Source organism: Hylobates moloch, unplaced genomic scaffold, assembly GCF_009828535.3.
Source record: "Hylobates moloch isolate HMO894 unplaced genomic scaffold, HMol_V3 SCAFFOLD_6, whole genome shotgun sequence".
In the NCBI taxonomy this organism is placed as follows: domain Eukaryota; kingdom Metazoa; phylum Chordata; class Mammalia; order Primates; family Hylobatidae; genus Hylobates; species Hylobates moloch.
Genome location: NW_026652281.1, coordinates 64790744 through 64817333, shown reverse-complemented (window position 1 = coordinate 64817333; position 26590 = coordinate 64790744). Strand labels below are relative to the sequence as shown.

Below are 26590 nucleotides of genomic sequence, written 5' to 3'. Positions count from 1 at the left end.
CAAGAATGCTCTAAATTATACTGAAGTTGAGGCCTTCTTTCACTCTTCAGAAAAAAGATTGCAACGAGTGAGATGTAATAGAGGAAAAGAGAAGGAGAAAAATGGCAATTTAGTTCAAAGTATCTATGACTTACTCAGTCCTTTGGATCAAGTTCCCAGCAAGTGTTTAAACCCATGAGTTATTTTTTTTTTAATGTTGTATAGATTTCCTAGTAGCAGTGGAAACAGGAGCCTCTGAACTCATTTTATACTTAGATGGTTTTGACCTAAAACTAATACTATTAAAATAAATACTTGACTTATTTATTTAGAAAATATTTTTGAGTTCCTATTATGTACCAGAAACTTTGCTATGCATTAGACAACAAAACACAAACATCCGTGCCATTGTGGAGTTTAAATTGTAGTCAGGGAAACATATAAGATGAATAAATACAAAATATGTTAGGTTGATAAATGCCAAAGAGAAAAATAAACCAGAGAAGGCCGATAGAAAGGTCAGGGTGAGAATAAGGATGAGGGTTATGATTTTACCCAGACTATCAGAAAAGGCCTCAGTGAGAAGGTGAAGGTGGCATGACTATCTTGGGGAAGAGCCTGCCAAACAGAAAAACAAAAACAAAAACAACAAAAAACACTAAGTACAAAGTTCTCAGTGCGTTTAAGCAATAGTATAGAGTGTAATCTTGATAAAGTAGAAAGATGAAGACTGGGAGAATTAGGAAATGAGATGAGAGAGATGATGGGACCTCATCACGTGTAGGGCGATATGGGCTACCATTAGAACTTCTCCTGTTACTTCGAATTAACTTGGAAACTACTGAAGGATTTCAAACAGTCAAGTGACATAATCTGACTCAAATTTCAACAGGATTAGTCTGTGTATTGTGTTAAGAATAGACTAAAGGATGACAAATGCAGAAGAAGATATAACAGATGGGAAGCTAGTACAACAGTTGGGTGAAAGATGACGCTAGCTTAGACCAGAGTGATCGAGAGGTGATGAGCAAGGAGCAGATTCTAGGTATGCTTAGAGGCAGCAGGATTTGCTGATGAAGGGGTTATGACTGAGCAAATAAGACTGAGAGGGAGCATCCAGGAGGTAAGAGGCAAAAATATAAATGTGGTATCCTGACTGATGGATTTAGCAATACAAACGTTATTAAGGATCTTAATAGAACATACTCACTGGATTGGTGAAGGAAGGGGATAGGAGAGAATAGGAGTTTCTAAGGGAATGGGAGGAGAGAACTGGAGATGAGACAGGCAATACTTTCAACAAATTTCACTGTAAAAAATGAGAAAGACATGGGGCAGCAGCTGGAGGAGGAAGTAGGATAAAGAAAAGTATTTTTGTTTGTTGTTTTTAAATAAAAGAAAGAATATGTTTGTATACTGATGAGAGTAACTAAAGAGAGCAGGTAAAACCATCAAGGCAGTAGACAGAGGAAAAACTACTGGAAATCTGTCTCTAAAAATAAAAGTGGATGGGATCCAAGGGACAAGTAGTAGATTAGTTTAGCCAGGAGCATAGTCACTCCCCATAATGACAGGAGAAAAGGTAGAATAAACAGACGGAGGCGCAGGAAAGTATCTAACTGCAGTCACAGAAACTTATTAACATTGATTAAATTGGTTGATTCATCTGATTCTAATCAGATTTGAATTGGATTACACAATACACACACAATCATACTTTGCACTTGGGAATGAAATTTCTTTTCAGTTGGCAGTTATGCTTGTTTTACCTTAGTGTCCCATTTAAAATGAAATTATTATTTAATAATTAAATATAGAAAAACTCACAAAGATAATTTGTACCCTTTCCAATTTAAACTTTCAGAATTTTTATTAAATACAGTGACCTTCGGTCTTGTTTCTTAGAGTATCTTACCAATATTTGAAGTAGGTGAAAATTATTGATGAGAAAATACATGGTTAAATATGGCTATATGAGGAAGAGGACTTTTATGTATTCAGTCTATTTTAAGTAAAACTTTAAGCTATAATTGTACTATTTTCAATTTGGCAAAATTCTCCCTTCTCTTCAGAAATGTTTAGTTTATTTCATGTTTTTTCCCTACGTTACGTGTCTTTATTTCTTTAGCCCACATCTAGTTCACTACACACATGATCTATAGGTCTCTGTTTCTATTTTTTTTGCATTTAACTTGCTTTTAGTAAGTTTTTGATGTCAATAATTAATAGCAGTTTTAATAGAACTTTACCTTTTTTCTTCTGCTTCAAAAAGAAATGTTTAGGAAACAGATGCTGACTGAAATAGAAAAATAAATCTCATCTCAAATGCTTGATACTGAATCAAGAACTAGATTTCATAGATCTGAGAAAGAAAATTGTAGATGTTAAACAACAAAATGGGCCACGCTATAATTTACCAGTTTCCACAATTAATTCTTCTACAGAGACAAAATATGTTTTTAGTCCATGAGAGATAATTCTGTTAAACACAGCTTTCTCTTTTTGGTACTCTATGTAGTATTACTATGTTTTTCAAGGCAGAGCAGTGAGAATTTCTTCCTGATCTTATTCTACCATCTTGATAATAAATTACTTACTCTTTGAATACAAATAAATTTGGGAATTTATTTTAGATACTGCAATTTCCTGTGAGCTTTTCCTACAATAAAAACAAGAAAAAGAGAATCCAATGGGGATTAATACATTTGTTCAGACTTTCAGAAAGCTCTCTTTAAGTGGCTGATATATAATTTGGTAGTTATTTTGTTATAGTAAATGGATTTTTATCATTAATTATTAAAATGCCCAAATTTCCTCTTGAGTTGTTCACATTATTACCCAATTTCTTGATGATAAAATAGAGTTTAAGTGAGATCAGGATCATTGAGTGATATGAAGATGAATATGTTAATCTGAATCTGAGTATGGTAAATTTGAATTGGATTACACAATAGACATACAATCATACTTTTGTGTATGGAAATGAAATTTCTTTTCATTTGGTGGTTATGCTTGTTTTACCTTACTGTCCCATTTAAATGAAATTATTCTTTAATAATCAAATGTAGAAACATTCACAAAGATGGTATGGTAATTCATTCACAAATATGAAATGGTAAATTCATATTTACCATATTCACTCTAGGGAAAAGTCTGATTACTTTTATGCATATATCCAGAAGTAGAGTAGGGGTATTACAATTTGAAGGGAATTGTTAAGTTACATTTTTATGAATACACAATCAATTTATGGCTTTTTTTCCTCTAAATTTTCATATTTTCCCACTGCCACTAGGATTATTGAGGAAATAACTAATGATAATGTAGATCAGTCTAATAAACCACATCATGCTCATATGTACTGTATGATATAGCATGAAAAACCTCAAAAAATACTCATTTTCTTGGCTAAAAGGAAATCCCCAAAGTATTCTGAAACTTGAATATCACAGTCAATATCACCCCACACTACATTTTATATTTTTCCATAGCAAGATTTACTTTTACTATGTCTTGGATTTTAGACTTTCCATATAGATAGTGATTGTATTACTGACTTTATTTCTTAAGCTATGGCTGCATACTAAGGCCCTGGATTTTATAGGTATTTCACTTTGTTTTATATTAAGATTATGATAAATAAAATAGTTGCTGTAGTCTCTATTTATAGCTCAAGCTTTGGACTAGGAAAGTAGGGATCACTTTCACCCCTATTTAGTTGGTATTAAGTACTTGTGGCTTTAAAGATTTCCTGCTTAGTCTGGACACCTCCTGCCTCCAAAGTGACTGTGTGTGTGTATGTCTGTGTGTGTGTTTGTGTGTGTTTGTGTGTGTGTGTGTGTGTGTGTGTGTGTGTGTGAATTTAATAGAAACCTGTTGGGTTATTATAGATACTGTGAAACAGTCTTCCTTATAAGAAACTCTCTTTTTCTTTCTAAATCAAGGTAAAACATGATGTCTCTATTTGAGGAGAAACGTTGTTAAACTATGTCCACTAAATAACAGAACCTCACTAAAATATGTAGCGATAGAAGCACCATTATGTATAGCAATAGAGCCAAATTCTGCAACAACACTACATGCAATTGGCCTTTTATTTGCCCCAACCATATCAGGTATTAGAACAGTTTCACATTGTGCAGTTTTAAAATATTTCTTCAGAACCATTTTCATGCTGTAATAACAGAATTGTATGTGAAAACAATTTTAAAATATATATGAATATTCTAAGAATTTTAGCCATTATGAAACATTTCTTAGTCTTAACATAATTCAAAAAGCATGCAAATATTTAGTGGAAAATTTGCATTTATATGATAGAGATAGGATTTTTCTTGTGAAACATTTTGAAAAGCTATGCTTAATTGGCTCCTAATTAGTTAGCTATCATAAGGCTAATGATTTTAATTCCTCATTAATTATTTTAATATATAATCAGTATTTCAAAATTATAGTTATCTCTATTAATAGAATTGACAATATTTATTACAATTATAGAATAATTAAGAGCCTTACTAAAATACAAATAAGAAATCTTTTCTAGAATGTTTCACTCTTTTTAGCTGCATATTAAAGGTGCACAACCACTAAAAACAAATATAATAAGCTTTCCTACCACTTTTCTACATAATTACTAGCCCAAGATTTAGCACATTAGTTTAATTAATCCTGCTTCTTAACCAACAGGAAGGTCCCTGTACAACTGCTATCAGTAATTTAGGCTTTCACTTAGTTGGTAGGCTTCCTGAAAGGAAGTGTGATTATAGAATAGCCTTTTTGAAAATAAATGAATGGCTATGTCCAACAGTTGATGAATACTGATATAGTAGCTTTTAAAAATAGAACAGAATCCAATATTTTTAAGTATCAAAGGGCTTGTTGCTTCAAACAGTGAATGTCTGCTCACAGAGGGGATAACAACATGTACTGCCAAAGAGATTACTCAGAAACTCAGCTTTAGAATAACAGATTATGCTCTTAGCCTTGCCCAGCTTGTTTATCATAGACACATTTATTTATAAGCTTTAAATTAAAAGCTTGATTTAGTTAAACCTACCACCAAACTGGAAAAGAAATTTAAGTGTATTTCCTAGCAATAGTGGGCTTTTATACATAACCATTGTTGCTAGGAATAACGTTATATGCTTTGGAAATCTAGACTGTATAGTTCTAGAGCCTGTTATTTAAGCTCATTGTTTTTCCAGTGAGGGAACAGAGGCCTAGAAAGATTAAGTACATTACTTTTGGTTACACAGGGGAAAATAATGAAAAAGTATTTGCCTTGTAATATAATAACCACATTAGTACGTCTACTCTTGAAATATAATAAAAACCCTTGCAAATTTTCTAACAATGCGGAAATTGCCACTGATACAAGAGAATAATGGGAACACTTTTTTCTTCTATATAGAAAAAAGATCCTATTTGTACATACATTCTCAAGAAAGATAGTCAACATCATCAGATTGAACAAGTAAGACTTCATGGTAGGTAGCTTGTGGAGAAAATAATAGAATGCACATATTTCTGTTGAAGTCATCCCTGTGTGTATTAATTTCTTCAGATTTTGACTTAGTATTTATTCACCTGAGAACTCTCAAATGTCCCAAAGGTTGTTAGCAAATCTATGATTGTTTCTCATTTCCTAGTATTAAACTATAGCTTTGATATGACCTCCTAGGCAAGTATTTCTACATCTTTATATGTTTGGGGGGAGACGAAAATTATTTTAATGTTATTTGTCTCTGACTATGGATGAGTGAGAAAACTGGCAAATCCTTTACCCCCAAATCAACTATGAATCTAAAATTGACCCAAAAATAAGTAAATAAGTACTTCCAAACATGGCCAAAGGCAAACAGCAATATGAGAACTGTTTATTCTTGAAAGACTGCTGAAGTTTGGGTAAGAACTGGGAGTCTGTGGATTTCTTGCTTGCCTAAGACTGCCTCTATCACTGCCTGCCCACATTCATGAGCTTGGTCAGTATGAAAATCATGCCAGCATCTGGCTGGCCATGAGGACTGGCAACTGCTGTACCTGAGCTAAAGAGGGCTCACTCAATTTGCAGCAGAGGGTGATACTCACAACCAGCAGCATTGTCAGTAGAAGTAATGATCTTGGTGGCAGTGGGTAGGTGTGTTGGGCCAATGGATCTACTAACCTGGTTGTGTTCATGGTTGGGGCAAACATATTCCTAGCTGAAAGTGTGCATGCACTTTTGCAGTGGAGACTGAAGAGAGGGCCCAAGCTATTTTTTACAGTTCTGGCCTAACCTAGAGATAATACTTATCTTCATAGGAGAATAGAAAAAGAGAGGCTGGACTTTGAACATACTCCTGTACCCGCCACTGCCCCGGCAACAAAAGAAAAGAAACCTATTAGCTTGAGGTGTTTGTGCATTATTTCTATCAATCACTGGCTGACCTCAAAACTGTCTAGACACAGAGTAACCGCTTTGGAGCTAGGCTTTAAAATTTAAAAATCAAGAATAAAATAAACTTTGCAGAAACATCAATTGTCACTCATCACAAGAGAAACAGATTTCATACATTTACCACAGGTAAGTTAATAAACAAACAAAAAGCAACAGTAGCAAACTTCAGAAGGAAAATAATCAAAACCCAGATTTGTTACAATATATTACTTAAAATGTTTAGTTTTCAACAAATTGGACATACAGAGAAACAGGCAAGTGTGGTCCATACTTGGGAGAAAAAGTAGTCAATAGAAAATGTTTCAGATGTTGAATTTGGTAGACAGACTTCAAAGCACAATTTATATCTATATCTATATCTATATCTGTATCTATATATATACACACATACACACATATGTATGTTTATGTGTATATGTATATATAAATGTATATATGTGTGTATATATACACACACACATTTATATACTAAACTAAAGGAAAACATGTTTAAAGCCTTAAAAGAGAGTACGATATAAATGTATCAACAAGTAAAGATTCTCAATAAGGAGATAGAAATTATTTGAAATGAACAATATGAAAATTCTGAATTTGAAGAGTGTAATAACTGAAATGAGAAAGTTACTATAGCAGCTGAACAACAGATTCAAATTGTCAGAATAAAAAAAATCAGTGAACTTGAATATAGATCAATAGAGTGAATAATTTCCTAGGAACGAAGAGCAAAAAAGACGGAAGAGAAATGAACAGATCTTCAGAGACCTTTGGGACATCACATGTGCCAACATATGTGTAATGTAAATTCTAGGACAGAAGAGAGAGAAAGGTAGAAAAAAAACTTGAAAATATGAAAGCCAAAGCTTTCTAAAATTTTATGAAAACCATTAATCTAAGCATCCAAGCAACTCAGTGAACTTTAAGTGGGATAAATACCAAAAGATAGGCTGGGCATGGTGTCTCACACCTGTAACCCTAGCACTTTGGGAGGCTGAGGCAGGCAGAACACCCGAGGTCAGGAGTTCGAGACTGACCTGGCCAACATGGTGAAACCCCATCTCTATAAAAATTCAAAAATTAGCTGGGCATGGTGGCACATGCCTGTAATCCCAGCTAGTTGGAAGGCTGAGGCAGGAGAATCTCTTGAACCAGAGAAGTGGAGGTAGAAATGAGTCGAGATCATGCCACTGCACTCCAGCCTGGGTGACAGAGTGAGACTCCATCTTAAAAAAAAAAAAAAAAAACACCAAAATAAAAAAAACCAAAAAGATACATTGAGACACACCTACATAGAAAACATTTGAAAGCCATAGAGGGAGACACATATAGGACAGCATCAATATAACAACAACAGACTTATTATCTGAAGCAATGAAGGCCAGAAGGCAGCAGTATAGCATTTACAAAATTCTGAAACAACAAAAAAAGAAATCATAACCAATAATTTTATATCCAGCAAAGTATCTCTCAAAATAAAGATGAAATAAAGACATTTATTAATTAACAGATTCATTGGTAACAGACTTGTTTTGTGACGCATACTAAGAAATCTTCAGGGTGAAAGGAAACAACATGAAATGGTAACATGAATCTACAGGAAGAAACAAAAATAAGAAAAATATAAAATAGTGGATTAATATAAAATATAAATACATATTTTCTTTTTTATTATTGTCTTTTATACCAGATTGAACAAAGGAATAATTATAACACTGTGACATTGGGTTTATAATATAGATAGATACGATATACATGATAATAATAGGACAAATTGGGTAATATAGCTATATAAGAGCAAAATTTCTATATTTACCACATATAAAGATAATATTAATATGAAATAGATTATTAAGTAAATGTATTGAATTAGTAATTTAAAATATTTCCACAAAGAAAACCCTGGGCCCAGATGACTTCACTGGTGTTTTCCATTGAAAATTTAATGAAATTATACCAATTCCTTATAAACTCTTTCAGAAAATAGAGGAGGAGCAAACACTTCACAACTCATTTTGTGAGGCTGATATTATCGTAATATCAAAGCCAGACAAGACATTGCAAGAAAATAAAACTATAGACAAATATCCATCATGAACATAGATGTAAACATTTGAAACAAAACACCAGCAAAAAGCAACCAGCTCCATACAGAGAGAATTATACACTACGACGAACTGAGATTCATTCATCTTATGTAAAGATACTTTTGCATCTGCAGATCAGTTAAAGTATTTCACAATATTAATAAAATAAAGCACAAAACCACATGATCATCTCAATAGATGCTGAAAAGGTACGTGACAAAATCCAACACACATTAATAACAAACACTCTCAACAAACCAGGAATATGAGGGAACTTCCTTACCCTAATAAAGGAATCTAGGCAAAAGACCATAGCTGTCACATAGTTAATGGTGAAATACTGAATGTTTACCCCTTAATATAGAAAAAAAAAACGAGGTCATCTGCTCCCATCACTTCTATTCAATGTTGTAGTAGAAATTCTAGGCAGGGCAATTAGGCAAGAAAATAAGATAAAAGGTATTCAGACTGGAAAAGAAGTAAAACTGTTCCTTTTTGCAGATGATACGATCTGGTGTATAGGAACACTATGGAATTAACTAAAAAACTCCTAGAGCTAATAAATTGACTCCAGTAAGGTTATAGTGTACAAGATCAATATACAGTAATCAATTGTATTTCTATATACTTGCAATGAATAAGCAAAAAATGAAATTAAGAAAATTGCTCCAGGCCATGGTGGTGTATTCCTGTAATCCCAGAAACTCATGATGCCAAGGAGTTTGAGGCCAGCCTGGGCAACATAGTCGAGACACGCATCTTTAAAAAATAAGGAATTGGCCAGGCACTGTGGCACACCCCTATAATCCCAGCACTTTGGGAGGTCAAGGTGGGCAGATCACGAGGTCAGGAGATTGAGACCATCCTGGCTAACACGGTGAAACCCCATCTCTACTAAACAAAAAATACAAAAAATTAGCCAGGCGTGGTGTCAGTCGCCTGTAGTCCCAGCTACTCAGGAAGCTGAGGCAGGAGAATGACGTGAACCCAGGAGGCAGAGCTTGCAGTGAGCTGAGATCGCACCACTGCAATCCAGCCTGGGCAACAGAGCAAGACACCTTCTCAAAAATAATAATAATAATAAAGAATAAAGAAATTAAGGAAAAGAATTGCCTTCACAATAGCATCAAAAAATACCTAGAAATAAGTCTAACAAAACAAATTCAAGACTTCTACACTGAGAACTATGCAACATTGTTGAGAGAAATTAAAGAAGACTTAAATAAATGGGAAAACGTCTTGTATTTATAGATTAGAAATTTAATATTGTTGGCCGGGTGTCATGGCCTACGCCTGTAATCCTAGCACTTTGGGAAGCTGATGCGGGCAGATCATTTGAGCTCAGCAGTTTGAGACCAACCTGGGCAACATGGCAAAACTCCATCTCTACAAAACACACGAAGAAAGTTAGCCAGGCATAGTGGAGCATACCTATAGTCCCAGCTACTTGGGAGGCTGAGACAGGAGGATTGCTTGAGCCTGGGAGGCACAGGTTACGGTGAGCCGAGATCACACCACTGCACTCCAACCTGGTGACAGAGCGAGACCCTGTCTCAAAAAAAAAAAAAAAAAATTTAATACTGTTAAGATAAATACTTTCAAATTGGTACATAAATTCAATGAAATGCCTATCAAAATCCCAGCTGTTTTTTTAGCAAAAATTGACAGAATGATCCTAAAATTTATATAGAATTTCAAGCGAGCAAGAGTAGACAAAACAATCTTGGAAAACAAGAAACAATTGGAGAACTCTTTCTGATTTCAAAAGTTACTACAAAGATATAATAACCAAGATGATGTAATAATATTATTATAAAGATAGTCATTATGTCAGACATAGTCTCACTGATAAAATGAGAATCTAGAATTGAGACTGTAGAAGTAAGCCTTCATGTTTATGGTCAATTGGTGCTCAGCACAGCTGCGAAGGCAATTTAATGGGGAAAGGATAGTCTTAGACAAACAGTGCTTGAACAATTGGGTATCGACTTGAAAAACAATTACATAGGTGTTTACCTCATATGAAACACAAAAGTTAACTCAAAGTGGATCATAGGCCTAGATATAATAGGCCTATGAAAGAAAACGGAAAATCTCTGTGAACTTAGTTTTAGGCAAAGAGTTCTCAGCTATAATACCAAAAGCACAATACATAAATGAAAAAATGGATAAATTGGATTTCATCAAAATAAAAAAATTCTGCACTTCAAAAAGGCATCATTAAGAACATGAAAACACATGCCATGAATTGGGAGAAAATATTTGCAAATCATATATCTGATAAGGGATTTGTTTCTAGCATATATAAAGAATATTTACAGCTCAATAATAAGAAAATAAACAACTGGGTCAAAAAATTGGCAAAAGACTTGAATAGGTATTTCATTGAAGAAGATATAAGAATAGTTAATAATCACATGAACAGATGCTTAACATCATTTAATCATTAGATAATACAAATTACAGTTAAAATCAGATACCATTACACACCCACATGAATGGATATAACCTAAAAGTTAGAAAATAATGTGTAGGAAAGGATGTGGCAAAACTTGAATCCTCATACATTTCTGGTGGGAATGTAAAATGTTACAACCACTTTAGAAAACTGTTTGGCAGTTCCTCAGAAAGTAAAATATACACTTACCCTATAATCTAGCTATTCTACTTCTAAGTATTTACTGAAGAGAAATAAGAACATACGTCCTCATAAAGACATGTACTTCAGTGTTCATCAGAGCATTAGTAATAATAACTCCAAACTGGAAAATTCTAAATGTTCATCTTCTGGTGAAACGTTAAATAAAATGTGGTCTATCCATACAATAAAGTATTATTTGGCAATATAAAGGAGTAAACTACTGATAGATACTTATTGTGGATCAGCCTCAGAAAAATTATGCTAAAGCAAAGGAAACCAGATGCAAAAGGTTGTTTATTGTATGATCCCATTTATATGTAATATCAAGAAAAAGGGAACATACATAGATACTAAAAACCGATTAAATGTTTGCTAAAGCTTGGAGTGGAAATGATAATTAATTCAAATGAGTCCAAGAGAATTTTTGGACATGATGGAACTGTCCTAAAACTGATTGAGGTGATCGTTGTACAAGTAGAAATTTGCTAAAATCATTGAATTGTACATTTATACTGGGTGAATTTTATGGTATATCAATTGTTCATTAATAAAAACTTTCTAAGAGTTTCTAAAAAAAATAAGCATTTGATCATCTTGAGATATTTGAAAACACACACACACACACACACACACCAAAAACCAATTGTGAGGTCGGGTACTTCACACCTGTAATTCCAGTACGTTGGGAGGACGAGGCGGGCAGATCACCTGAGGCCAGGAGTTCAAGACCAGCCTGGCCAACATGGTGAAACCCTGTCTCTACTAAAAACACACAAAAAATTAGCCAGGCATGGTGGTGTACGCCTGTAGTCCCAGCTACTTGGGAAGCTGAGTCAGGAGAATCGCTCAAACCTGGGAGGCAGAGGTTGCAGTGAGCCAAGATCACTCCACTGCACTCTAGCCAGGGCAACACAGAGCAAGACTCCGTCTCACAAAAAAAAAAAAAAAAAAAATTGCGATAACTTGGGCTGTTGAGAAAAGTTCTTGGACATCCTAGGTCAAGAAAGCCAAAGTTCAAAAGTGCAAGTTTCATTCAAGATTAAATTAATCCAGACGGTAATGAAATACAAGTGTACTTCTTGTTTTTCTATTCTTATTAGTATTATTTTCTATTCTTTTTGCTTTGATAAATCCCTAATATTTTCATAAATCACTGGAGCTATTAAAGAATGAAGAAGAGCTGAACCTCAGCACAAGGACACAGATGTCAGCAGAGTTCTGTAGCCTGTGTAACTCTTACCTGAAGTTTTTACTATACTCAACTTCAATGAATGCCTTCTCTCTCAGTGTATTTTTGTTGGTGTCTGCCTTCCCTCCTGCCCTTTCTCTCTAATTCTTACATTCAAATCCCAAGGGAAGTGGCTTAAGGGTGTCTTCAATGAGAACAGAACATCTTGTAGGTATAACACTTGTTCTGCCACCCACAAGACAGCTAGTCAGCCTGCTACTTGGTTGCGTTTTTGCTGTTTTGCTCCAAGTATCTGTGACCAGGATTGTATAAAGTATAGCAATTTGACATTAACTTGTGTCATCTATAAGCTGTTTCAGTGGGCAAAATATATATGAGAAAAAGTATGTGGTCGCTTATTTAACTTAAACATTTAGTTTCTTGAACTTCTCAGTCTTTACCTTTATATATATATATATATATATTATATTTTAAGTTCTAGGGTACATGTGCATAACATGCAGGTTTGTTACATATATGTACATGTGCCATGTTGGTGTGCTGCACCCATTAACTCATCATTTACATTAGGTATATCTACTAATGCTATCCCTCCCCCCTGCCCCCACCCCACAACTTCTCAGAGTCTTTAATATGCTAGTTAATGTTCATGGTGATAAAGATGGTATATACTCTGCAACATTTCTCAAACTCATAAAACTTTATGAACTTTTTTCAGTGGATATTAGTGTTCCCTGCAACCCATGTGAGAAATCCTGTGTTAGATGGTTTTGACTTTCATATGAATGAGGTGAGAAAAGGGAAGATATCTAAAGAAAACAAGTATTTCCTAGGACAGTGTTTGTATGTCTGTTTTAAGAGGACATATACTAAATATGAGGAGAGGATCATATATTTGAGGATACAGTTTTAAAATGTAGCATAAAATCATAAGAATAATATTAAACCTCAAACATGCAAAAACTTGGAGGAATTCTGAAAATGGTTAAAAACTGTTTTTTGTTTTTTTTTTTTTACCATTGTTGTAAATGATAAAAACATTCTCAGATCTCAGACTACTCTGAGAATTTACTTATCTTAGCACAAATGTCCGTTGGCATATCTAATGTTAATAAATGACAGAAACAATACACAAATGCTACTTAATTTGGTTTATTTTGCCTCAAGTTGAGTTCTTAACTTGTGGTTTTTAAGAAGTGTTTAGTGAAAGGATCTCTGAACTCTTTGGATTTATGTGTAAAATTTTCTGTTTATCTGTCTATATATCTATTTGTATATCTATATGAATATGTTAGTTTGCCAGGGCTGCTGCTATAACAAAATACATAAACTGAGTGACTTGAACAACAGAAATATATTTACTCACAATCTGAAGGCTAGGATCCTGAAATTAAGATGTTGGCAGAGTTAATTTCTTCTGAGGGCTTTGAGGGAATGACTTATTAACCAGGCCTCTCTTCTTGGCTTATAGGCGACCAGCCTCTCCCTGTTACATCAAATTTTCTTCCTTCTATACATATCTCTGTTCAAATTACCCTTTTTATAAGGGCACCAGTCATATTTGATTAGGGCCCACCCTAATGACCTCATTTTAACTTTATTACCTCTGTAAATATCCTACATCCAAATAAGGTTGCATTCTTAGGTCCTGGGAGCTCAGACTCCAAAATATCTTTTTTTGGGTGTGTTGGGGGGTGAGGGGGATTTCCACTCATAACAATGAAAATAGATCTATATCTTTCTGAAGCAAGGATCCAAATCAAGATGTTGGCAGGGTTGCTGTTTTCAAAAGGGACCATATTCCAAAAATGATTCAAAACCATTGATCTAAGAGACTGATACTTAAACTAGAAAGAATGGAGTAATACTTGTTAAAAGGGAACAGAAGTCTACAATAGATGAGACGATGAGATAAGAAGAGAAAGTAGGCCGGGCGCAGTGGCTCACGCTTGTAATCCCAGCACTTTGGGAGGCCGAGGCAGGTGGATCACGAGGTCAGGAGATCGAGACCATCCTGGCTAATACGGTGAAACCCCGTCTCTACTAAAAATACAAAAAATTAGCCGGGCGAGGTGGCGGGCGCCTGTAGTCCCAGCTACTTGGGAGGCTGAGGCAGGAGAATGGCGTGAACCCCGGGGGGCGGAGCCTGCAGTGAGCCGAGATCGCACCACTGCACTCCAGCCTGGGCAACAGCGAGACTCCGTCTCAAAAAAAAAAAAAAAAAAAAAAAAAGAAGAGAAAGTAACAGCATTCAGATAGCTAAATCACTATCTGTCTGTGCATTAGATTGGAGGTTTGTTTAGAGCTGCAGTGTTCAGTAAGGTTGCGATTAGCTACATGAGGCCATTGAAGATGGAAATGTGGCTAGTCCGAATTGAGATGTGCTGTAAATGTATACTACACACTGGATTTCGAAAACCTGGTATGACTAAGTATGAAAAAAGGAATGTAGTATGTCTCATTAATAAATGTTTATATTATACATTGAAATTGTATTTTGAGTATATTTAAACACATATTAATATCAACATATTCTGTTTCTTTTTCCTTTTTAAATGTGGCTAAATAGGAAATTTAAAATTTTATATGAAATGTATATGTTGAACATAGTCATCTTGAGGTTCTCAAGTCTTATCTCATGCTGATTTTGTGGTTCTAGAATAGATTTATATTACTTTGAAGAAGAAATCAAATTATACTACCAAGTCTTTATGGAGCACTTAATATGAGGGTCTTTAGGTAATGAGATCTAAGGACCCATGTATGACTAGGATTGTGGGTATAATTGAGTATTTTTACCTAAGAAAGGCAAAAGGTATTGTACTGTTTTTTGGATGAATTGTAGTAAAACTGACTTAAGAATGCCTGGATCATTTATTTGTTTGTCCCAGGAACGTGAAGCTAGACATGTTCATTGTCCCTGTTAAACAGCAAACCATGACTGAGTTCAGACAAAAGATGATGTGAATGCAGCAACAATTTCTAAATCAGTTAAATGTCTATAATGTAATATGTAGGATTCTTGTCTTTCTGGGATTGTGACAGGAATCTCTACCACAAACAGCACATCTGGTCCCCTGAGCCAATTCATCAGTATCGCCTGTAAGCCATATTTAAGATCAAAAGGATAGACAAGGTTACCAATGATGAGGTTCTGGAATGTTGCCAGCCCATCAGCACTAACATGATGCTTGCCACGGCCTAACTCTGAGGGCCTGGGGACGTGTGAAGGATGGATATCAGCAGGCTCACTAAGCAGATTCTGAATGCATGGTGTGGTGAAACAGAACAGTTACAAGTAGGGTGGCCGGAAGAAAAGCTCAATGTGAGACCCTTAGAGACAAATTCAAGCCTTGTGGTAAAACTCAGGAATGCTGAGAAATAGTAAACCTAGTTAACACCCAGGATTTTTTGAGGAAAGAGAGAAAGGATATAATTTGGGGAGTGACAAAATAAAAAAGATCTTAGGGTAATGATGGTCACATTGCTTTTCGAGCCATGTTATCTTTTCATTTAAATGAATAATTTGGACAAAATCAGAAGTTGTAAATTGTTGATCCTTTCTGCCAACTAAGCTACATATTTTCTTTCTTCTTCGGTGACATCAGTCTTTTAAATAATTGATACAAATGCATTTAAACAGGGCATTGGTTTCCTGATTTTCTGTAATCTGCAACCCTCCTTATTATCTTAGATCTGGCTCACATTGTTTATTCTTATCACTTGCATGACTTCTAGAAGTATTTGTGACCCTTGGAGGAAGATAATGATACTGATGATAATGAGTACTGCTGCTGTACTAGTAGTACTTCTAATTCTCCTACTAACAATTATTGTTACTACTATTCACTGCTACTACTACTTTTTGAATTACTGTTATTTTTTATTATGGCATCACTACCACAACTGCTACAGACCATTAATTTAGACACCTAAATTATTTAAGCACTATTTCATTTAACTTAACAATTCTATGAGGTATATATTATTATTATCACCCATTACAACTGAAAGAATTGATGCACATAAAGGTTAGAGAACTTCCTAAGGGTAAGCTGTCTAGTAATTTGTAGAGTTCGAGTTCTAACCCAAGCAGTCTGATTACAGAGCTCATCTGTGAGAGCCCTCCTATCCTAAAGTTCTTTATGTTTATTGAAATAGAACACTCTAATTTATTAAAATCCTGTAGTTGAGTGTGGCTTTGTATTTTAAATTCAATTATGTTCGATGCCTTCATTTTAATAAAATAATTTAGAGCTCCTTAAAAGAGGTGGAATATATTGTTTCTTTCTCATCTTAATGGAAGAACAGAAGGTGCTTTTTTGGTGGGTCTGTTACAATTTGATGGCAGAGCAAATAAAGCAGGAGAACAGTGATTTATGCTCAGTCCTAGATTAAAGGGCTTGTGTTAAAAGGTTATTAAGTATTTATTTAATAAATACTACATTTAGTTAATATTGATTAATAATATTAAATGTCTATTTAGACATTAAAATAATATATTTAGTTTTAAATGTAGACTTATATACTATTAATATTTTATTTAGTGGATACAAATTTAGAATTGTTATAGCTTATTGGTGAATTGACTTTTTTATAATTATGAAATATCTCTCATTGTCTCTAGTAATGCTTCTTTCCTTAACATCTTCTTTATCTGATAGTAGTATAACTACCCCAACTTTCTTTTCTTTGGTGTTTACATGGTTTATCTTTTAATTTTTTTTACCATTATTCTTTCAATCTTTTATATATCTAAGATCGGTCTTTGTGTCAACATCATATAGTTGTTTTTTAAATCTGATAATCTTTGTCTTTTGATTGGAGTATTCCATTTACAGTTCATGAAGTTAATTATATAATTTATATATTTTAGGTTAGATCTACTAAGATTCTATTTGTTCTTTATTTTAACTATTCCAACATTCTTCCTTTATTATTTCTTGTAGATTGTTATGATTTTGTTTTAGAGGTTACTTTACAGATGGCAACATATCCTTGATTTATTACAGTCTAATATAAATTTTCACTTTCCCACTTTTTTAAACAACACTTCAGTGCATTATTGCGTTGTTAGCTTGTATTTAAATTTGCCTTATATTTTTAGACCTCATAAAACATTGTTATTGTAGTTTGGATAGTCAGCATTATGTATATCTGTCCACATCTTTACCTTTTACCTTGTGCATTATCCCTTTTTGTTCATATGTGTTTTTATGCGGAATTCTTTTTCATCAGCCTGGAGAACCTTCATTTTCTTCTTAATTTCTTTATTGACCAAATTCAGGAACATGTTGTTTAATTTTCATGCATTTGTACAGTTCACAGAGTTTTTCCTGTTATTAATTTCTAATTTTATTTCATCGTGGTCAGAAAATATATTTGATACAATTTTAGATGTTTGTTTGGTTTTTTGTTTTTGTTTTTGCTTTTTTGTATTTTTTGTTTTGTTTTGAGACAGGGTTTCACTTTACCACTCAGGCTTGAGTGGAGTGGTGCGATCACGGCTCACTGCAGCCTCGACTTCCCTGGCTCAAGTGATCTTCCCGTATCAGCCTTCCAAGTAGCTGGGACTATAGGTGTGTGCCACCACACCTGGCTAATTTTTGTATTTTTTTGTAGATATGAGATTTTGCCATGTTGCTTCGGCTCGTCTTGAATTCCTGAGTTCAAGCAATCTACCTGCCTTGGCCTCCCAAAATGCTGGGATTACAGGTGTGAGCCTCCATGCCTGGCTGATGATTTTACTTTTGAAAAATCTGTTAAGACTTGTTTTGTGGTCTAACATGTCATCTGTCCTGGAAAATATTCCATGTTCTGATGAGAAGAATGTGTATTCTGCAGCTGTTGGGTGAAATGTTCTGTAAATGTCAAGTCCATTTGGTCTAAAATGTAGTTTAACTCAGATGTTACTGTGTTTTGGTTTTTGGCCTATTTTTGAACGTGAGGTTTTGAAGTTCCCTATTATTGTCATATTGTCATCTATCCTTTTCAGGATATAATTCTGTTTCTTTCTATTCAAAGGAGTCTGTTCAATCTCCTTTTCAGTCTATTAATATTTGCTCTATATATTTGGGCGCTGTGGTGTTGGGTGCAGATAAAACAATTGTTATATCCTCTTGCTGAATTGACTTCTTAATCATCATATAATTACCTCCATTGTTGCTTTTTGCAGTTTTTTTGTTTTGTTTTACCTAAAGTTTATTGTATCTGATATAAGTGTAGCTACTTTGCTCCTGTTTTTGGTCACCATTTGAATGGAATTTTTTTTTCATCAACCCTCTTTCAGTCTGTATGACCTTACAGATGAAGTGAGTCTGTTGTAGGTAGACTTGGGTCTTATTTTTTTTGTTTGTTTTTTGTTTTATTATACTTTAAGTTCTAGGGTACATGTGCACAACGTACAGGTTTGTTACATATGTACACATGCACCATGCTGGTGTGCTGCACCCATTAACTCATCATTTACATTAGTTATATCTCCTAATGCTATCCCTCCCCCATCCCCCAACCCCATGACAGGCCCCGGTGTGTGATGTTCCCCTTCCTATGTCCAAATGTTCTCATTGTTCAATTCCCACCTACGAGTGAGAATATGTGGTGTTTGGTTTTTTGTCCTTGCGATAGTTTGCTGAGAATGATGGTTTCCAGCTTCATCCATGTCCCTACAAAGGACATGAACTCATCCTTTTTTATGGCTGCATAGTATTCCATGGTGTGTATGTGCCACATTTTCTTCATCCAGTCTGTCATTGATGGACATTTAGGTTGGTTCCAAGTCTTTGCTTATTGTGAGTAGTGTTTTTTTTTTAATCCATTTAGCCATTCTTTTAATTGGAGAATTTAGTCTATTTACATTGTAGATTATTATTGATAGATATGGAGTTATTTCTGCAATTTTGTTCATTATTTTCTAGTTTTTTTTTTTGTGGATAATTCGTTCCCTTCTTCCTTTGTGCTTTGATAGCTTTCTGTAGTAGAGTGCTTTTTATTCTTTTCCGTTTCTCTTTTGCATATTTTTTAGAGCCTTTTGTTTTGTGGTTACCCTAAGGTTTGCATAAAACATCTTATACTTCTAACAGTTTACTTTAAGCTGGTAGCAGCTTAATTTTGATTACATTCACAAACTACACTGTTGCTTTCCCTCTTTATATGTTTTATGTTTTTGATGTCACACTTTATATGTTTTTATAATATGCATCCCTTAGCAAATCATTGTAGTTTTAGTTGTTCTTAGTAGTTTTGGCTTTTGACCTTTATACTGGAGATATAATTGATTTATCCAGCGGCACTATAGCATTAGAGTGTTTTGAATTTGACAATGTACTTAATTTTACCAATGAATTTTGTACTTTTAAATGTTTTTAAGTTACTAATTAGTATCCTTTTTCTTAAGCTTGAAGAACTTCTTTAGCCTTTTTTGTAATGCGTGGTGATAAACTCTCTCAGCTTTGGTTTGTCTGAGAAAGTTTTCATGACCTCTTCATTGTTGAATTCCTCTGTGGAATTATTCAGTTCAGATATAGCACTCTTCAGATGTATGATTTCCATGTGGCACTTTAAAAAAAACTTTGTCTCTTCATTGAAATTCTCAGCTTGTTCTTGCATTACTATTTCCACTTCTATGAGCATCTTTCAACCATTATTTTGAATTCCCTGTCAGATAAATCACAAAACACTACTTTATTTAGGTTAGTTAATGGAGATTTATCTTGTTTATTTGTTTGGAATATATTCCCTTGTTTCTTCATTCTTGAATATCTGTGTTGATTTATGCACATTTGATAAGACAACTACCTTTCTCCTTCTTGTTAGACTGGTCTTATATATGAGAATGTTTTCATGAACCCATTTGGCCAGAGATTTTAAGTTTCCTCTCAAATCTTTGTGTTTGTCCAAACTGTTACCGCTGTTTTTGGTGAGCCCCTGAAGCTTGTTATGTGCCTTGTCTGATCAGTACCTGGAGACCAATATAATAGGAGCCAGACTCTTAAGTTGTAGCTGGTATGGTTGAGGTGTTGAATGTGTGTTCTAGTTCCTTCTATCTTCATGATGCGGCTAGATGTGGGCATTTACTTTTGACTTTTTCTGTGCTGAGACAGGGAGAGGAACTATGGAAAATGCCTATTCTCATGTTCATGCTGTACCTTTTGATCCTAAAGGGATAGCTGCTGGAAGTGGGCTTGTTATATGTCCACCTGCTTGTTTTCTGTGTTCTCTGGTTATTCAGGATCACAAAGCCCCCTTGACTTTCATGGCTAAGTTGTTAAGGAGACAGTCCCTTAGGTAGGAGCTATGGAGGTTGTGGAGCTTGGTGCATCACCAAATTTATTCCAGAAAAAAAAAAAAAGGATAGGCCTGGATTTATCTCTGTGGTGAGCTGGAGGAATGTTGCATGAAGTGAACTCTGGTTTCAGCTTCCAAAGGGCTATTATTGTTTGCCCTGTTAATTTCCCCAGTGTAAGTTCATTGGAAACCAGGCTATCAATTAGCCACTGGAGATGTGTGTCCTAAGCCTCTGCTAAGAGATAGTGAGAGCTGCATGTTCCTGTCCCGTTTCTGCACTGCTCTGAGTGGGTCTAGGCCCTGGAAATGTTTGAATGCCTTTTAAAAATCACCTCTTTTTTCTTTGGTCAAGGGAGACTCTTATATGCCTTCTGTTCTCAGAGCTAGTAGGTTTAGGGTGGAGTCCTTCTGCAGATAGCTCTAAAAACTGGGACTTTTAATGTGTGTCTGAAACCTCTTCGGGGGATAAACAGCGATCTGCATTTTTTTAAGCCTCTTCTTTGCACCACTCCAGGGGATGAAGTCCCTGGAGGTGCTTGTGTGTCCACTTAAAAATGCTTCTTTTTACTATGGTCTAGAGAGATAGATGTGCCAGTTCCCTCTGCTTTTGGAGCTAGGAGATTTAGGATGCAGTTCCTTAGGTAGATGTTGTAAGAGCTGCGATGCTTGGTGTGAGTACAGACACTTCCTAGGCTGGCAGCAGTTTATTAATTGACTTTCCCGTTAGTTCCTTGATACTAAGTTAGTCAGAAACCAGGTTAGTAGGTAGACCCTGGAGTTGTATTTCATAAGCCCCTCTGGGGCTGGAGGGAGGGTGGAAAAAGAGCATCATACGTTTCTTTTTAAGTCCTTTTTGTGTACTGGCCCAAGGGGTTTGAAGTCCCTGGAAGTGCTTGTGTGCCCAAATAAAACTACAGCCTTTTCCGTTACATATAGGTGTCTTTCTAGATACATAGGTCTACTCTCCTCTGCTCCCGTAGTTGGTGAATTTAAAGTCAAACTATGGGGAAATTTAGGATTAGGGCCCTCTGTGTGGGATCCAGACCCTCCTCTCCAAAAGGAGAAGCTGGATGTTGGGGATTTCTTTCCTAGTTTTATGGTACACTGCCTGGGATGGGATCTGTGCCTGAATTTATCTCAGCTTTTTCTATTCATTAAACGTAGATGTTTTCTCAGTTGCTCAGTAGGCTGAAAGTCTTTCCGTTGGTCTCTGACTTCCTCTCAGAGGTAATTGATCTGTAGATAGATGTTTATTCGGTGCATTTGAATCAGGAGTTTCCTGTTCTACCATGTTTCTGACATTACTCTGGCTTGGTGTCTTTTGTAAGCTTTAGAAAAGTATTGGTCATTGTTTTTTCAAATATTGATTCTATCCTGTCCTTTGTCTTTTCATTTTCTGGGAATTTAATTACATGTATATTAGACTTTTCCTTGTGTTAAGAGTTTTTCACTTTTCCCTGTGTTAGAGTTTTTCTCATGTTCTTTGGCATAATTTCAATTCACTTTTAGTTCTTTGTGCTTTAGCCTAAATATTTTCTGGTGATGTACTTTATTTATTGAAATTCTTAGTTTTTGTTCTTTACCCATTTCCCTTTTATATTGTAAATCAGTTAGGGATGTATTTTTATCTACTGTGTAAATATGTTTCTCTCTACTCCATTGTCAGCTACTTAAACGTAGTATTCCCTCACTGCACCTAGTTCATTCAGTGTCTTGAAAGTAATAGGAATGCTGTAATTTTTTAAACTACTTAAATTAATGAATACAATTTATATCTATGTCTCATATTGTTTGCTGATGGAAGATTATGTAATATACCTTGAAAGTACATTACTGCATTGGTTATACATTTTGACATATACAAAAATGCCCAAACTAGTGTTGAACATGTTGTAGTTATATACTAAATAGGACTATAATAAACTATTGATATCATTAGGAAATAGTTGTCTGAAATTATCTACGTGATTTTTACTGGTTAACACTCTGCTTCATGAAACCCATTTTCAAGATCGTTGTCTAAAGGTAGTTGTTAGCTTGTTCTCCAGTTGGTATCATTTCAGCTGCAAGTAACTAAGACTCAATTATAGGTGATAATAAAGATTTTATTATCTCACGTAACAAGTTTGAACATGAAGGATTTCCATAGTTGGATAATTCATTATCTCTATAATGTCATTATGCACTCAAGTTCTTTTTCTATTCTGTTCTACTCAGGCTTTTTCCCTCATGAGAAAAAAATGCAACATTGCAGACATTCTTGAAGCTCATATTCATCATAGGTTTATACAGATTTCTTCTCAGGGATTCCTAAGGAATTATCACACTTGTGATAATCCTGAAACCATCACTTGTAGGGAGGATAGCGTACCTTCAGTGACTTCCTTAGACAAATGAAGGTGTCCTCTCTGGGGCTTACCTGTAAAGAATGAACAAAAATGGTTTTCTTTAAGGGGAGGAGGAATGTCCTCTGGCTAAGCTTGGAAAAAAGTAAAACCCAGGGTAATTCCCTGAAAAAGTTCTATTTTCTGTACCAGTGTCATGCCTGGAAAATTGTTGATTAACCAAGTAATGTCTTAGGAAAGAAACTAGGTATCTATATTTTAAAACTATGCCTTTCCTTTATTTATTAAAATGTTATTTATTTAGTTTTCATCCTGTGACAATATGAATAACATATAACAATCTTTACAATAAAGTAAATTCATTTGTTCAAAATTTTGAATGTTTGTGGTAGACTAAACTTTGATTTCAAATTGAGTTTTCACATTATGATGCTACTTTTCCATAAGGCATCTAGATTATGAATTGCTTGCAGCAAAAACTATGTATTCTTGTGCCTCCAGAGTTTCTTTCTAGGGTCCCACTTGTGTAAAGGTTTTAATGAGGTAGATTTAGATCTCTAAGCCAACACTTGAAAAAGAATGAATATTTTCAAGAATTACTATTATAAGTTCGGTACTGCTCAGTTCATGAAAAATTTGAGTTCGCACCTAGGATTTTAAAAGTTGGCCATTAATTAATGAGTATTCATTTATAATGGTCACCCAGGTCTCAAAACATTATTTTGAAGATTGTTGTGTTTCTTTGTTTGCACTTAAACAAAAATACCATCTGATAGTTACATGCAACATTTAAACCTTGGTGGTAAATTTTATTCACTAAAAACAGAATTATTCCATTATGTTCTAAACTTAGGTAGAGTGTACTGGATACTGATTTCAAGTATAAACTTGCTTCACCAGTTTTGGCAACATTTTCTTCCATAAGGCCCTTAGTGATATCCTGCTTTCTCTTTTATTTTAAACATTGTACTGTCTCCTTTTTCGATTAAGAAGTAATCAGAGGTGATGCTCCTTACGATCCCTATATCTACAATATAGAATCTCTGTGTGTCAATAATGGCCAAATATTGGCACTATCATGTGTTTCAACCTAATATTTATAGTTCCTATGGTGCAGAGAAACAGGACCCAGTTCCATTTGGAGACTTGTTGAATGCGGGTTAGCATCATAACTAACTCCTACCAAAAGACAATTAAAATGAACAGAAACAACTCTAGAATTTAAATGCCATAGACTTTCCACCTCTCTTGATATAAAGTTCAACTACTTATTACTGGAGGTAGTTTTTGTGGTATTGGCAAGGAACTGGAAATGGTTTGTGAAAAATTGTGTGAGCTGGACTTGAGTTTTGGGGCATTGATGTATGTCATGATCCTCTCAGGCATTGTGCTGGCAGGTATTATGATGACTACAAGGTACATTAACTAACATGATGCCAGTCAGCCTGAACTCTTTCCTTAGTATATCACCTTGGCAATCCTAAGATTATTAAAATTTCTGTGGCCAGTAACAGTGACAGCGGTGATGGAGGATCAGGGATGGTATCCAGTATTGGTAACTCAGAGACCAATGATGGGTTCTGAAGAAGATGCTATCCATCCTGCTCTGAATGCATTTCCAGTGGTTCTTATTTTGGGGGGGAAAAAGGTTAAAATTGAGTAGAAATAGGAAGATAAATTTGAACTAGAGAAATATCTTCAGAGAAATTATGCTCATTCCATTAAAACTTTATTCCAGGAGACAAAATGTTTAAACTTTTTTTTTTTTTTTTTTTTGCTAAAGATGACTTTTATGACCAAATACATTTGGAAAACACCAAGTTAATAAAAACTAAACAGGTTTATTCTAAACTGTTCAGTCTTTAATATGGTAGTTGATATGCAGTTTCAGTCTCATTAAATGCTGCATGCACCATTTTGCACAGTTGAATGTTTGCATTATTAGAAAGTTAATTTATTTTCAACAGATCGTGAGATTATTGAAAATTAAAGTGTGAAACAATATTTGATATATTTTACTTTTTAATTTGTGCTTCTATACTAGAATTAATTTTGTTGATATTAAATTATGTCTCTAATAAACAGTGTCTACTGAAATAGAGGCCCCCTTCTATTGCTCTGTGCATTTATCTTTTCTATTTTATCTTTTCTTTTTATTGGTTATTCTCTTCCATAGTAACATTTGCAGCACGTTTGATTTGGAAGTGCAACATTCTGAAGTTAGGTAATATATTTTACCATAACAATTTTAATGGTTTCAAGTTATAAGAGATTTAAAAGATAATAAGCAATTTTACCTCTCCTAACAAACTTTTGCCACTTCTTTATTAGGAAACAAATTTCAAAGACTAATTAAGGTGACCTTCCTTTTGAAAAATCTGAAGGTTGTTTTTCAAGATTTTTCAACTACATAGCAAACCTACATAGGCATTCTTTCTCTGATATATTATCATATAGCTTTCCAAAGTGAAAGAAAATTAGGCTTTGCCACCACTGGAATCCACACTCACGTAAATAATTTCTTTACGGTATGGTGTGTGTGAAGTATTATGTAGTTATCATTTCTGTTACAAAGGAGATTGTAAATAATGAATTATTTCTTTTTAAAATTTAATTTTTTTAAGTGACAGCCTTTCTTTTATGCTTTTCTACAACTTAAACAAAAATAGCATCTGACAGTTACATGGAGAGCTTCCTATAGACATGTTGTCCGTTGGAAAGCATTTATATTCAAAAACAAGTTCTTATAGCATATGTTACAAGGAGTGTGATTGGCACCTAGGTCCCTTGGCAACTCAGAATAAGAAATGCATTGATTTATAAACATAAATGAAGATGGTGCCACTTTATTAACATCTGTCTATTCATTTCATGTTTATGTAGGGACCAAAAATTAAAAACTTCAACTAAATCTATGTTCTCTTGTAGAAGAAAAATGTGACATTTCTTGAACTACTAGTTCTTTGTAATTCTAGACAGGAAAAATTACCCTCTTATAAGAATTCATTTTTTTTGCATAGGGCTGCTTGTGTCTTATGCTGCTTGCTTGTTTAAAACTCATGTAAATGATAACAGCCCACTGAAGGTAGAAGTCGTACTTCTAATTTCAGTGTCAGCATTATGAAAGTAAAATACATGAAATACATGTCTGTAAGGAGAGGGCAGCATAGCCTATTTTAATGGAAAAGATTTAGACTGTGAGCTGAGAGCTCATGTCTAATCTTCCCTTTATTATTATGAATAATGATACTCATCTTTTTCCTATATGTCAGGCAGGGATTCTGGAAGCTGTATAGATGTGACAGTATTTGCTTCCTATGGAGCACGCAGACTAGTATTATTCTTACCAATGTTACTCATTACAGTAGGAATTTAAAGATCCCAAAAAACTTTTAGATTCAGTTTTCTGGGTTTCCCATATTTCATATTTTTGTTTTCTGTGTTCTAAAAGGCAGTTGAGTTTATTTAGTATTAATTCTGCATCACGAAGCCCAGTGCTGTGCACACAGTAGGATTTTTAATGTTTGTTTATCAAGCGGTGAATGAATGCTTTGCAGTACAACTGAATAATTGAGATAAATACAGTAAATGGAGTTTAAGTTGAATGATTCTTTTTAAATCATTTTATCTGCC

General features: G+C 34.5%; 1 protein-coding gene across 3 annotated transcripts in view; it reads left to right on the top strand.

The window, feature by feature from the left end:
• Positions 1–26590, top strand: part of XRCC4 (X-ray repair cross complementing 4) — a 330523-nt gene that overhangs the window by 142082 nt on the left and 161851 nt on the right. The gene's annotated exons all lie outside the window — the stretch shown is intronic.